Source organism: Neolamprologus brichardi, chromosome 9 (assembly GCF_056152115.1).
Source record: "Neolamprologus brichardi isolate AB-2024 chromosome 9, ASM5615211v1, whole genome shotgun sequence".
Lineage (NCBI taxonomy): Eukaryota > Metazoa > Chordata > Actinopteri > Cichliformes > Cichlidae > Neolamprologus > Neolamprologus brichardi.
Window position 1 is genome coordinate 3,504,874 of NC_142112.1, and position 15,588 is coordinate 3,520,461.

Sequence of the window (15,588 nt, forward strand, 5' to 3'; positions counted from 1 at the left end):
AAACCTTATCTGAAAGACATCAGATGTTTCAGGCATATCTTTCAGCTGGGCCAGGATACAGTCAGTTTCTGCAAGTGAAAGACAGTTGCACCTTCTAATCCTTTCATTGTCCCACAAGGGGAAATTTGGTTGTTACAGCAGCCAAAAAGACACATATACAACAAACAGTACACAGGACACAACAGAAACATACACAATCTTTCTTACATATTTACATTAAGGACAATAGTTACTATATACAGAGTACTGTACAGTTATTAAATAAAGTAAAGATAACTACAGATAAGAGGCAAACCAGTTGTAGTGCGAATCGGTTAATTAACTTATTGCAGTTACAGCATTGATGTAAACATCTGTTTGTTGGGAGCAGTTCTGATTGTACAGTCTGACAGCTGCAGGGAGGAAGGACCTGCAGAAACACTCCTTCATGCATCGAGGATGCAGCAGTCTGTCACTGAAGCAGCTCTGCAGTTCAGCAACATTTACATGCATGGGCTGGGAGACTCTGTCCATCAGAGATGTTACTTTGGCCAGAGTCCTTCTGTCTCCCACTGATAGGTTTGTAGCTTGAACCAATTCGCTGGAACGTTGAAGACAATTTAATTACACGGCAAAGCAAGACACGAAGTAGGCAAAGTTCTTCATGTTTCTCGTGCACGGGAGAGAACCGGACAAACGCCGTTCCTTCGCTGGACCCCAGTCGCTCTCGTCTGCTCCCCCGTAACACTGCTCTTTTATTGAGGTTACATGAATATGCATAGGTTCATTAACATATGACGTCTACATACAAACAAAGAGTACCGTGTGTGTGTGTGTGTGTGTGTGTGTGTTTCAGAGGTGAGGAGGTTCACTCGAGGAGACAGAGTTCCTGACCAGACTGGCTCCTCCCCTTCAGCTCACCTGTCTGCACCTCCACCCTGACTGAGCTCCACCTGCTTCGTTGTGACTTCATCTGTTCTACGTGTTTGTACAAATAAAACTTTATTGTTCCTCCTCCTGTCACACGGTATCTCACCTTCACTGACACTAACGCTGGTGATCAGGGTCAGAGGTCACACGAAGCTCTCTGGGTTTAACCTCACACGAAAGGGGCGGAGCTGTCGTCATCACAAAGGGGCCTATAACAGATCATGTGACCCTTCTACAGGAAGTGATCCCTGTGAGTGGCGCCCACATCAGAGACGTTCTCAGATGGTGATTCATAAAACCTGAACCAGTAAAATGTGACAGTAGAAGGATGATGAGTGAAACTGGTTAATCTGGTGTTTGTGGCACAGAAGGTTTGACCTCCACTGTGTGACACGTGTACCCGAACAGGTGCGCTGTGTCACACGTGTGGCTCTCGGTCAAGTGTAACTCCCACAGCCGGCCTGTAGTTCAGACTCTGTGTTTGAGTCAGTGAAGTAAAACTAAACACTGAACGTGTTTCAGTTTGTTTACAGACGTCAGACGGTGAAAACTTCAGCCTGACGAGGAAAGAATCTGCTTTAAATCACACTTTAAAATGAATTCCTCCTCACCTTCATGTGTTTTGTATTATTTGATCTTATACTGAAAGAGTTGATCCATCGACACATTTTAACCCTGCAACGTTTCACCGTGTTAGTTTGTCATAAATTGGACTATTTTGGGATTTCAGTTCATCTTTCCAATAAAGCTGGCAGCTCTGAAACAGCTGTTCTCTCTGAGGGTGTTTTACATGTAAATAAAAGTGAAATAATTAAATGTAAGTTCTGTGAGCAGACCGTCCAGTGGAGCTCCTCAGGGCTCTGTGCTTTCACCACTTTGTTTTCTATGCTAATGAGTGTCAGAGCACGTCAGCATTAGTCCTTCAACATGGTCACAGCCACTGATGAAGGTGTTCAAATGTGGGGTTTTTAATCCAGGTTTACACTTAAACAGTCTCCATGAAACTCTGCCCTCATTCATCCTGGAGATCACTCATCTAAACCAACTAACATAAAGAATGTGATGTTTTCAAAGCGAACACGTACAAACTTTTGTTATGGATACGATTAAATTTAGGAGCGATGATTTGTGAAATCCTACATGTGTGTTCTAACAAGCTTTAATGATGGTATGAGCTGAAAATAAATAACATAAAGTTAATAGTTTGTCTGCAACAAAACATTTTTCACCGCTTCAGTTTTTGGTGTCGGGTTCTTTTCCACATACGGTGGTTGTTGTCATGGAAACAGTGTTTAAAGTGAAACAGGAGGAGAACGGAGGGATGAAACTTTGACTTTGTCTTTATCTGTAAGACAATCGGGCCTCTGATGGACGTCGGGAGTTCTTAACAGCAGCTCGTTGTTTGTTCTGATGTTGTTTTAATTATATTTTATATTTAATATCATATATTGGCCTTTTTCAGCTTTATTTGAAGGGCCATGGGTCAGACTCCACCTGGGCTGCTGCTCTCAGCCTCACTCTGAGGAAGCCTACAGTCTGTCACAGTGGAAACTACACCGGGAGACCCGATCCTTGGGGTGGGCCAATTTTTGTTATAGCGTGTTTTGGGTTTTAAAAGCCACAGAGACGCGGTGCTTAGAAAAAATGCATTTCAGCTGTGCTGATGCTCCTGACACGTATAAGACTGGGGAAACCTGCATTCAGCTGAAACTGAAAAACACTGTGTCCAGATAAACAGAATCAACTTTTGGAGAAAAATAAAAGATTCTTCATCAGACTCTAACAACTAAAAACATGACACTTACCTTAATTGTATGGGCTACATCAAATATATTCAAGACCAACAGTAACACTTCTCACTGCTGCTAATTTTAACAAAACTAAACAAAAAGGAGGCCAAGTTATAAAGAAAAAGGCAATTCACCAAGTCTTGAAAAGTAAAACTGAAAAATAGAAATACAGAATAAAATAAAATATCCATCCAGACCTTTACAACCAACAACATAAAATCTATCTTGATTAAATGGCCTAATTTTCCAATAAATTAGCAATAATAAAGTTAAAAAAAAAAAAAAAATTCAATTTATGGACGCTCAAATTAACAGAGTGACATTAAACGCACCTCATTGCCTGCCATAGCGTTCTTTGCAGCTGCACTTCACCTCAAAGGTCGGTTAATACATCGGATTTAACTTAACCAAAGTCCCGCAATTAAAGGAAAATAAAATGTTTCTAACAAATACAATGAAGAACATTAAAATAATTCACTGTCAGTTACTGTCGCAGTGAGTTTGATGAGATTAGCTGCTTCATTTGGTTCTGCCTAAAGTTAAAGTTCTCTCAGTGATCGAGTGTTTATATGATAAGATACATGTTTAATGCAGAAAGTTGGAATTACAAGTTGGTAAGAAGGTTTTTAACAAAGGTTTAATTTAAGCTTAAAGTTCAAAGGTGAAAGAAATTTCACGTTTGATGAAGGAAGATCAAGGTTTATCAAGGCTAACAAGGACATAGGTCAAAGGTCAAAATAAGGTAAGGTGATAAATATAATAGATATATATATAATCAATAAATAAGGTGAAAATATCAGATAAAAGGGTTTTTTGGTTATAAGGAATGAATAGGTCAAAACAAGAGTTCTGTTAAGTTAAAATTAATAGGTCAAAGGTCAGATTAAACCGGTTGAACAGAAAGGATCAGCAAAAATTAAACAAGGATGAAGGATGAGCCATGGCAGACATGCTTCCACGTCTCAGGAGGAGGGGGAGCTGAGGTATGTTTACAGGGTCACAGAGGTGTCTGTGTTTACATGTCCTCGCTGAGAACATGTTTCTTTCTTTCCTGATCTTTTCCTGTCTTCTGTTATTAGACCTGAGATGTGACTGCTCTGTGCTGTTGTTGTTGACTCCAGTTAATCCTACAAGACATGCTGTGTAAGTAAACAAACAACAACAGTTTGGTCTGCATTTATTCAAAGATCACATCCCCCAGACTTAGTTTAGAGGGTCCACACTGTCTACACTGTATATAGTGAAGTCTGCAAGTTTTTGAACAGTGAAATTAGTTTTGTGGCCAAATTATTCTGCAGATCATCAGAATGAAAGTTATTGGCCATGTTTTCAGAGCCCTTTTTAAAACGATGCTTTCGTGACATTGTGTGTGGGGTGGTGGTCAGGGCTATCCAGACTGACAGTGGGACATTGAATGTCACCTCTCCAGTGGGGAGGGAGCCTGAGATCGTCTAAATTGAAGTCTGATCAATAGCAAATTAAAAAAAAAATGTTTTAAGTAAGCAAATAAGTTGGTGTTCAAAAAATCTGATTGTTTGCTCGCAGGACACCCGGAGAGATGAGTCCTTCATCACAGGTGGTCAGTGAAGATGGTCTGAAGGAAATCTTTTTAAATCTTTTTCTCCTGAATTCCTTCTGAAAACATTTGAACACAACAAATCGGTGACCCGGCGTGATTTTTGGGTTGGAAAGGAGAAAAGGAGGATTGGAGAGGCTCCTGACGGAGCTGCTGTCAGACGCCAGAACTGGAGGAAACCAATTCACCCTCATAGAAGGCCTTCAAAATAAAGGTAAGCAGAGCCTGTTATATCAAAAGCTGCAAAATTGGCCATAAACCAGATTAAAATGTGAGCGGTGATGGTTACAGTTCTCTCTGTCACACTGATCGAGTGTTTATATGATAAGATACATGTTTAATGCATAAAGTTGGAATTACAAGTTAGCAAGAAGGTTTTTAACAAAGGTTGAATTTAAGCCTGAAGTTTAAAGGTGAAAGAAATTTCAAGGTTTATCAAGGCTAAGGAAATAGGTCAAAGGTTAAGATTAAGGATTAAGATGAATCAGAAAATTATGTAATGAAATGAAAATATGAGATAAAGGAATAAATAGGTCAAAGGTCAGATTAAACCGGTTGAACAGAAAGGATCGGCAAAAATTAAACAAGGATAAAGAAATAATACATTAAACAAGGAAATAAATTAAAAGTCTGAGTTAATGAGAAATTAAACAAGTTTAAATTAGGTTAAGAGTTAAATTTTAACGCATGAATCTCTACAGAGTTCTTTGAATATTATCCGTCTCATCAGTTTTCAGTGAACAAAACTGCTCACAGAGCCAAAATAAGCAGTTTGTATCCAACATAACTCAGCTGGACTCTGATGCTCCGTATAACAGCCACACATGAGTCTGGATTCACTCAAAGCATTGAACAAACTTTATTGTAAATGAAGCTTTTGGACATTTATTCTCTGATATTTGCTCTTCAGCTCGAGTCTCCATCAGTGGGAACATTTTCTGATTCAACTTTTCTTCTGTTCAAATCAAACTCCATGAGAATCAAAGTGTGAATCAGAGTCCTGATGATCAGATTCTATAGAAACATGGAGACTGTAGAGGATTTACACTCAATATGTTCATTTGTTCCCTTCAAGAAAAATCAATCATTCATCAAATTAAATCAGTCGTTGATCAGTTTGATTGACAGGACAGATGATCAGAGGTGCAGAGTTTTTACCTCCATCATTCAGACAGGGACCGAAGTATGGGTGGAGTTTGTGAGTGAAGGAGCAGCCAGTAAAGGAGTAGATCAGAGCTGCAGCACCTACATCATAAAAGGAGACCAGACCCTCCTCATAATCCACAAACACCCCCACCTTCTCAGGACCAGGATGAAGACAGAGATCAACTGGAGGGTCATTGAGAGCTTCGTACTCATTTCCATTTCTCAGCCTCACAGTCCAGAGACCATCCTGAGGTCTCACTGTGATTCTTCCCTTCCTGCTGATCGACTCTGTGGCCACTCCTAAATCCCATTTAGTCTTTCCTTTAACCTGAACCTCAAAGTAAAATCTGCCTGAAGAGAAACTCTGCTCTCCTAAAACCATAACACAGTAAGAAAATCTCTCTGGGTTGTCTGGAAGTTTCTTCTCCACATCACTATGATAAACTTGTTTTCCATCATCAGACAGGATGAGTTCAGGATTTGCTGTATCAGGATCCAGAGTCACGTCCACCTCATGCTGCTGGACCCTCTGCAGCTCAGCCTCAAACAGCTTCTTCTTCATGGGTTTCCAGACTGTGTCCTCCAGCTGAGCCACAGCTCTCCCCACAGTCCCCTCATATGGTGGATGAACTCTGACCTCTGTCCAGTCCTTGGTGGGTGGAGCAGCTTTCAGGGAGGAGAAGCTTTGGAGGAGGTGGAGGTGGTCTTCAGAGTGTGAGAGCTGCTCCACCTGAGAGCTTCTCTCCATCAGCTCAGAGATTTCCTGTTCCAGATCTTTGATGAGACCTTCAGCCTGTTTCTCTGTAGCTTCCTGTTTGTCTTCGATCTCCTTCATGAGCTCCTTCAGGCGTCTCTCAACAGACTCCATCAGAGCCGTGAGGACCTGAACACCTTCTTCTTTCTGTCTGTCTGCAGCATCTTTACTCATCTTCACCGACTCTGTGATCTCCTGAATCTTCAGTCGTCTCTTCTGGATCATCTGCTGAATCTCAGCCTCTGTCTTCTCCAGCTCTGCCTTCTTTCCTTCATATTCTTCTCTCAGAGGAACAAACTCGTGGTACTTGTGGTCTAAAACAGAGCAGAGCATGCAGACACATGTCTGGTCGGTCTTACAGAACAGCTCCAGGAGTTTATCGTGCTTCGTGCACATCCTGCCTTCCAGGTTCTCCACAGCATCAATCAGCTGATGTCTTTTCAGGCCTTTCAGTGTCAGATGAGGCTCCAGGTGAGTCTGACAGTAGGAGGTCTGACACACCAGGCAGGACTTCAGGGCCTTCAGTCTGGTTCCAGTGCAGACGTCACAGGGAACTTCTCCTGGTTTGGCATCTTGTTGCTCTGAGCTGCTGCTGCTGGCTTTCTGCTGAGCTTCACGTCTGAACTGAGCAACCATCTCAGAGATGAAGGTGTTGATCTTCAGCTGAGGTCGAGTGTAGAAAGTCTCTTTACACATGGGACACTGACAGCTCACATTCATGTCCCAGTGCTGACTGATGCAGGTTTTGCAGAAGTTGTGTCCACATGATGTAGTGACTGGATCAGTGAACACATCCAGACAGATGGAGCACAGAAACTGATCTTCAGATCGCAGATTGCTGGCAGCAGACATGTCTGCACTCTGAGGGAGAAAGAAAAGAAACATTTGATTCAAAATTCACTTTAAATTTCATTTTTAAAAAGAGAGAAACAAGCGTCAGTAGTCTGAGGAGCTTGGAGAGAAAAGCGTCTGGACTTCTTTGAGTTTCTTGAAGACGTTTCATCAGAGAAGCTTCTTCAGTTCTCAGAGTAACTGGTGGAGACCCAGCAACACACTCAGACACAAACTGGTTCATCCCAAACACAAACCTAACATCGTAGTGTCTGCTGCGTCCAGATGAACAGGATCAACGTTTGGGGATGAACATAAATACAGTCGTTAAAAAGATGTGAAATTCTGACTGTTTTACAGAAGGTCCAAGATTCATGCAGATCATTTGTATACTTGAATGAATCAGTTTGTTGGATATATTCCATCATATTCCATCCGTAAACTTCGACCTTGTTGGTGACTAAATACTTCTTATTGTCCAGATCAACGAGCCATTAATATTAAACAGTGACTGTTCCAGTAGAACTGACAGTGAGGAGGACGATGAATCATAAACCTCAGAAATGTGTTATTAACTGTTGATCCAGTATTTTAATGGCATTTATGAGAACATGTTTATTCAGTGGTGTCTGTATATTTGGTCCATTTGTGCGTCATTAAAAACTGTCCTGTTTTCTCTCACAGATACTGGAACATCACAGCTCCTCACAAACTCAGGATATGGAAGAAGATGAACTTTTCCAGTCACTCGCTGGGATACATCATTCATGTTATTCTGGATCCTCAGAAAACATTGATTTATTTTTGTGTTTCATATATTTGTTTGTCCAAATCAAACATTGATGTTAGTAGAGAAGAAGCCACCATGATAAAGCCTGTGTGTGAAAACGAGATCAGTGGATTTGATCAAAATGACATTTAAGGAGGAATTCTGTCCTCCAGTTTGTTTAAATAAGCTTTGGGATTAAACACCATCATCTATGTTTGTGTCTGATGTTTGATCCAGTTCAGCTTGAATATCACAGCTGATGTGTGGACATATTTAAAGCCTGATTATCAGGATGATTCAAACACATCTGTTTAAATAATGAGATTCATGTTTCCACACAAAGTTATAAAGTGCAGCATCGACTGTTTTCTGAATGATTTAGGAACATCTGTGACTCTTACAGGATACACTAAGTCAGATAATCTTTGTAAAATGTGTGAATGACTTTTTGAAGTCTACTGGTTTACAGTATCAAAGGCTTTATATCAATAAAGAATAAATAGGTGTTTTCACATCTGTAATCCTTATGATCAATCAGATCCAGAATCAATCTAATAGGAACAGGAAGTGATGAATAACCAGGAAGTGTGGAGTCAGTCTGAAGTCCAGAGCACAGCCTGAGTCCACAGTCCTGAGCAGAGCCACAGTGAGACTGAAGCAGCAGCTCGATGTTCCTACAGTGGATCTGTGGTTACATGAGCAGATTTCTATGGATCCAGTGTGACTGTGATGAGTCCTGATGAAGTGAACAGAGTGAAGATTTGTGTAGAAACAGGAAGTGTGATCAGCTGCACTCACCACTGTTGCTGAGAGAAACCTGATGGACTCCAGTGAATCTTCTTTTAGAGACAAACAGGACTCGACTGCAGCTCTGCTGCTGCTCTCTCACACTTTCACTTCTGCAAAATGACGTTGAGCTTCTTGTTTTTCAGCTGTTGCTCCGCCTCTTCCTGCAGCTGTTTGTCTGGTTTTGCTGCCTCTCCCTTTACAGGAATCAGCCGGTCTGTACTCAGTGACTGTGTGCAGCGGGTGGGAGGAGTGAGGAGTGGTGTGTGGGTTCACACAGTTATGATGGCCTCAGGTGATCAGGAGAAACTCACCTGGATTTCCTTTTTCCACAGCAGACTGAGAGCTTCAGGTGGACCCTGAAGGAGGTCTCAGACACAGGTGGTAAAAGTACACACAGTCTGTACTGAAGTAGAAGTACTACTGTTAAAAATACTCCAAGTACTAATTCAACTTCTTTACTGAAGTAAAAGTAAAAAAGTACTATCTGAGAAATGTAAGAGAGTAAAAAGAGCTGATTGAAGAACATTTCTAACACATGTGTTTATAAAAAGCTAACTGAACCATGTGCTGCAGCAACGTGATAATAAAATATTATTCACTTTATTTCTAATAAATATTCCCAGCTTGAATCAGACAAGTTGAACATGAGGAGAGAAAAAGAAGGAAAATCCAAATATTCCTGTGTTCAGTTTTCTCCATTTTCAGGCCGACTGTGCCTCTAAACAGGAACATGAGCAGGAAGAGGCTGACGTGGATTCAGCAGGTGGAGGATGCCTAACATCAGCTGGAAAGATTTACTGTGACGTTTGTTTGCTGTTTTCGCCTCGTGCACGAGAACATCACCAAATAAACTCGAGACAGTTTTTAATATTTTATTGTTCAAGAGCAAAAAGACTGACGGACTGTGTTTAAGGTAACCTCACAAATGTCACACATGAAATATTCAGTGTTTATTTGCTGGTGTTGTGGATGTTTTCCACTTAAATAAAGCCTGCAGACGAGCGGTAGCTAACATTCTTTAATCCAAACACACAAAGAACAGAAAAAAAACAGCTTGATGGAGAGCCTACATGACCGCAGGGCAGACGGTCAGCAGAGTCTCACTGAGCCTAGCATGGCTCTCAGTTAAATACCTTCTCCAGGAACAAAAGGCAGTACACAGCTGTTTCACACCTTAAGCTTCAAACTCCCTTGCTACTTCCCAGAGTCCTCAAAGAGACAAAAGACTCTTCCTGTGGAGCTGTCTGCTTCCCCCAACATCCTTACTACACCCCCCACCATTTATCTTAACGTATGAGTGTCAGACATGTTAAAATCCAGTGGCATTTTAAAATCTAGTGGTACATTTTGATACTAATGTGTATTAATTTGGGGTAGATGACAAAAACTAAAACGGCGATGCGTTTTTTATTTTTTCAGAAAACCCGTGGCAGCGGCTCGATGAAGAAGTTGGCAGACAAACCAACAACGCAACAGCGGACTCCATCATTGAGGTCCAGCGCTACTTAGTGGAGAGAAACATTCCAAGATCAGAGGATCCTTTAACGTACTGAGGGAATAGGAAGACATCTTATCCGAACATTGGATGAACTTATTTTTCTGAATAGAAATTTATAATAAACTCTGAATTACATTTAAATGGGTAATATTACATTCACAATACTTTCATTTTAATTTTCACTTAATGACATTCACAATATATTTTAAAGATGTCAACAATATTTGCAATGTAAAAGATATAAAATGATTCCATGGAAAGTACCTTACAGTGTATACACGTATGACTAGGTCATTCAATCAGTGTCTGTTGTGAGTCTCACGTAAGTTGCCTGCAATGATATTTCAGGTCCAGCAGGTGTCAGTATGGAGCAAAACAGCAACACTGTCGACACAGCATGGATACAGTTTGGGGAATGTGCTGAAACGCTTCACGAGGCCTCATCTACACATCACTAATATTTACTAATGAAATCTATAAGTGGTCTCCTAATTAATGACATTAGTGATCATCCACCTGTTTTTGCAGTATATGACAGCAATTACAGGAAGCTCAAACAGGAAAATGCAATAAAACAGGTGAGTCCATAAATGCATTTAGAAGTTATTTACTTAAGCAAGCATGGGAGATGTTGCATACGGCTGATCTTAACATTTGCTAATGTTAGCCTCTGATTTGGGCTGCTAACGTAAAGACTTTAAGCTAGCTGACCAGCAGAGACTAGTTTGCTGTTTAACAGACTACAGTCGTAATTTTATTTAAAGCTGAGCATATTTATCATTATGTCTATTTTGCAGCACATGTAAATGTAAAAAATGTAATTTATGAAATGGTGAGCATCTCATTTCTAGTAAGTGTGATGTTTTGTGATCCCATTGAGCTAATATGATTAAATGACAACTACATCTTGATTAAAGTATAATATAAGTGCAGTGCTGGTGTGCAGGGGTGTTATGCTGCTGACACATTATAAACTGTTATGTCTATATCAAGCTTTTAGTCTAATAATAAGAGATATTTGTGTCTTTCTTAAAAAATCAGATCCACAGTTGTCTGTCAAGGTCCTGGATCTTTGACCCAGTGTTTTGGGTTCTGAATTATTAATAGTCTTTGATTTCATTATTATTTATCCTTTCTGGCCTCTTGGTTTCTGTCTCTGTGCTCCTCCTGTGTTCCATGTTTAAAGCCCTTTGTCTTCCTCTGTTTGTTGCTGGGTCATCTGTGTTTCACTGACTGCATTTTCCTTGTATGTCCAGAACTTTGTGCCATCAGAAACTGAATTTGAATAAGTTCAATTCAAATTTGAATTGCTCAACTTGAATAAAAGCTTCTAAAACTGAATTTGTATTGGCCTAATTTGAAATCCAATGTATTGGTTTGAAAAGAGCTACGTTGTACCTGCTGAGTGTTACTGAGCGGACCTACAGCATCGAGAGCTGGAGCAGGGCACAGATTAAGTATTCAGAAGTCATTCGTCATTTCAAATGACCAGCAGATAAACTCTCAGGTTGATAATAAATGTATTATCTGTATAAGAAAAAGCATCATGTAAACAAATGATAGCCTAACAGTAACTGTTAAGCTTATTGTAGCTGTTAGCTAAAACACTAATTTAGCATAGTTAGCCCTGGGTTCAGCTTTGCAAACATGATCGACTGTTTCCAAAGTCGAGTCTTGTACCCTCTCAGAGCCCTGTATGCTTGCAGAGACCACTACAGTAGGGAAACATGCAAATGAATATCCAAACCATTGTAATGTAGGTTTATTTATGTCTTACAGCATCCCAACTCTGTAGCTAACTTAATAACTTTAGCTAAAGTGAATAGTTAGTTTAATTCATTAGTGCAGCATTACTGGATCACCCCTGTTTGAAATGATATGATATACGACTGTCAGTGAAGCAGCAAACTTTGTGAAAAAACCCAACACTTCACATTCTCTAAAGGGGTCTCGAACTCCAGTCCTCGAGGGCCGCTGTCCTGAAGCTTTTCCATGTGTCTCTGTTGCAACACGCCTGAATACAATTAGTAGGTCATTAGCAAGACTATAGAATGTGACTGCATGCTGAGGTGGTGATTCAGCCATTGGATTCATGTTACAGCAGCTCATGAGTGAATGAACATGGTGCAATAAAAGTACTTTTAGAAGTATATTTTTCCAAACACTTACAGTAACTTAAATTTACTTGAGTAGGGTTAGGGGTTGCGACTTCAGCATGCAGTCAAGTTCTATACTCTTGCTAATTTTACTCATTTTACTCAGGCGTGTTGCAACAGGGACACGTGGAAAAGCTTCAGGACAGCGGCCCTCAAGGACTGGAGTTCGAGACCCTCTAAACGTTTGGCCACAGCTGTAGATGACACTATCAGTGCTCGTTCACTCTTGTCATTAATTACATTTCTGGGGAGGATCCAAGATGGCAGAGTGACTAGCAACCTTACTGCAGGGGTCCAAACGTTTTTGGTTTTCTTTTGTCCTGAAACTGTGAAATTATAAAAAGCAATAACCGTTTTTTGTGCACGTCAACCAACTACAGAAGAACTAACAGGACACCAACTCTACCGTAATTATTCCATCTTTTTCTTTTTTGATAACTGTCCTGTGAGTACGTACATCCGCTTCAAGGAAGGCTTCTCTGAAAAGATCTCCAAGGAGACCCATTTGGCGGAGGCAGACTCAAAGTTGTGTAAAACACAGTGGGGTGAATCTGTTTTCTTTAGTAATGGTACGTCTCAGCTGGAGTGAGGATTTTATTTAATAGGTTTCTGGGAAATGTCATAGACTGTGAAAGTGATTCTGATGGTCACTGGCTGATGGTAGTGTCAGAGATTAATGGTTCTAACTACATTTTGTTGTGCGTGTATGGTTATACTAATAGAGCTCAGAACAAGAAACTTTTAACCTTCCTCTGTGAAAACGGGAGCAATGGAAGATAAGCTAATTTTGTTGACAAGGTTATTGTGGGAGGAGACTGTAGCTCCCGATCCCGCTTTAGACCGTTTTCCATCTAGGACTTCATGTCTCAGTTTTGATGAAAGTATTCTTAATTTGGTCAACACAGTCAGTCTGTGTGACTATTGGAGGCTGAATAATCCTCTGCGTCTCTGTATACTTGGTTTCATTCATCTAACAATGGTTGCAGAATTGATTACTGGTTAATCTCTGACAGTTTGATCAACGACATCTCCAAGTGGGAAATCTCAGCTTCCTCTCTAACTGATCACTGTTTGATTTCCTTGTCCATCTCATTAACCAAGGTGAAACATCCTTATTTGGAAATTTAACAACAGCCTTCTGCATAATGACAACTTCTGCCTTGAAGTGAGAAATCTAATGGCCCAAATCGACAAATTAGATGTCACATGTGTGCAAATGGGAATGGTTTAAATTCCAAGTTAAACAGATGGCAATTCAAATGAGCAAATCCACTGCTAAAGAGAAAAGACAGGAGCAACAAACCATTATTGAGAGAATTAACAGGTTATGCTGCAAACAGGATTTATCACTGGACAAACAAATACATCTAAACAAGTTTCAAACTCAAGTGGGCAAACTGTTCTTAGAGAAAGCTAACGGCGCCTATGTTCGTTCAAGAGCCTGATGGGTTGAAGAGGGTGAGAAAAACTCTTCCTGCTTCTTTAATTTAGAGAAACACAGACAAGCAAAAATGAAGATTCAATCACTGAGTATCAAGGGGGTCTGACTGAGGACCAAGACAAAGTAAACGAGGAAATAGTTCAATTTTACAGTAACATTTACAAGTCAAGCTATTCAGCAGAGAATGTGTTTCTGGAAAGTCTTAGAGCCGGGGTGTCGAATTCAAGGCCTCGAGGGCCGGTGTCCTGCAGGTTTTAGATCTCACCCTGGGTCAACACACCTGAATCACATGATTAGTTCAATACCAGGCCTCTGGAGAACTTCAAGAGATGTTGAGGAGGTCATTTAGCCATTTAGATCAGCTGTGTTGGATCAAGGACACATCTAAAACCTGCAGGACCCCGGCCCTCGAGGCCTGGAGTTTGACACCTGTGTCTTAGAGGCTTTATTGGAACATTGGACAAAGGTGTGAAGGATCGTATGGAGGGTAAACTTGTAACTGAACAAATGCCCAGAGGTAAATCACCAGGAATTGATGGGCTAACGGTGTATTTACTATTTACATACTTAGAATGTATCTCATCAGTGAAATAAGGTCTCATCACTTTAATCCCAAAACCCAACAAAGACAAACTTCTTTTGGACATTTGGAGACCCATAACCCTTCTGTGCAATGATTATAAATTATTGGCTCACGTTTAAATGAATGTTTAACACACTTAGATGACGAGTGTCAGTCGGCTTTCATAAAAAGAAGAGACACACACAGTGACATTAGATGATTTTTATGAATGTGAGTTTTTATCTAGCCCCCCCTCCCCCCTTATATCCTTGCTGTTATTTTTGTTGTAATTTTATCCTGTACGAGAGTTAATTTTGTATAATATTGTATTCTTGATGGTATTGGTTAATTTCTAATAACAATAAAAAAAATCAATTTCTAAATTAGTGCAGTTGTAGGTAAACTATATCTAATATTCTATCTAAATGACTGCTTTGTCTTTGAAAAGGTGAAGAGCCTGAAGCCGGTGACGGGCCAGTTCTACTCTAAGTTCATCCTTACGGTGGCTCACAGGACAAGGCCACACTCCTGTCCTGCCAGAAGAGAAACTTCAGTCTTCATGCAGTTCAACCACACCTGTCATATTGTGTTCATGCAGTCCGGAGTAAACATCTTTATTATTCTTATTTTACATGTTTCATTGTTAGGCATTACGTTTATTTGTAGTAGTCCTTGCCAACTTCTCTCCCTCCTCCATGTTACTGTGTCAGCATCTATTTAGGATTGGGAGTGCAACAGAAAGTAAGGAAATCCAAAGTACCATTAAAACCAAGAGAGGGTCTTATATTTCAGAAGAAGGGATTATTAAAAAGGCCAGTACATCAGGAGACGTGGAGGCCGTAGGAGGGCAACAACTCAGCAGCAAGACCACTACCTCCGCCTTTGTGCACGGAGGAACAGGAGGAACCCTGCCAGAGCCCTGCAAAATTGCTGTCCAAATTCAGGGGAAGGATGCTTCGTAGGATCCTTCGACGGCCGGGTAGGACGGAACTGAGCAGCTGTGAAATTGGACAGCCTTCTAGCTTCAAGTCCGCCCTTACTTCCGTTTTTGTCCGCTCACTAACGCCAAAGCGCAAAAACTGAAAAATGGACTGAGAAATGTTGCTCGTACGTTAGGCTCATCAGAGCCAGTCATATGCAGGTAAAATAATCGACCCTAAACTACACACATTTAGGAATTACTTAGCTAATTTAACGGATAATGTCACTGACTGAATGATTGCTGGTCATTCGTACACATTCACCATATTATATAAAATAAACTAAATGTCCTTGAAACTGAGAGGAGAACATGTTCTATTTATTTCTTATCATTCATTGGATCCTGTAACATATTTGTGTGAATAGAACAGCAGTAAAAATGCTGA

General features: G+C 40.5%; 1 pseudogene across 1 annotated transcript; it reads right to left on the bottom strand.

Annotated features, from left to right (window-relative positions):
- Nucleotides 1-5,110: 5,110 nt before the first annotated feature.
- Nucleotides 5,111-8,672, bottom strand: LOC148101131 (E3 ubiquitin-protein ligase TRIM21-like; annotated as a pseudogene). Its single transcript, XR_015719597.1, has 2 exons — nucleotides 8,574-8,672; nucleotides 5,111-7,036 (listed from the first exon to the last, which is right to left on the bottom strand). The product of XR_015719597.1 is annotated as an E3 ubiquitin-protein ligase TRIM21-like (transcript).
- Between the last annotated feature and the right edge of the window lie 6,916 nt (nucleotides 8,673-15,588).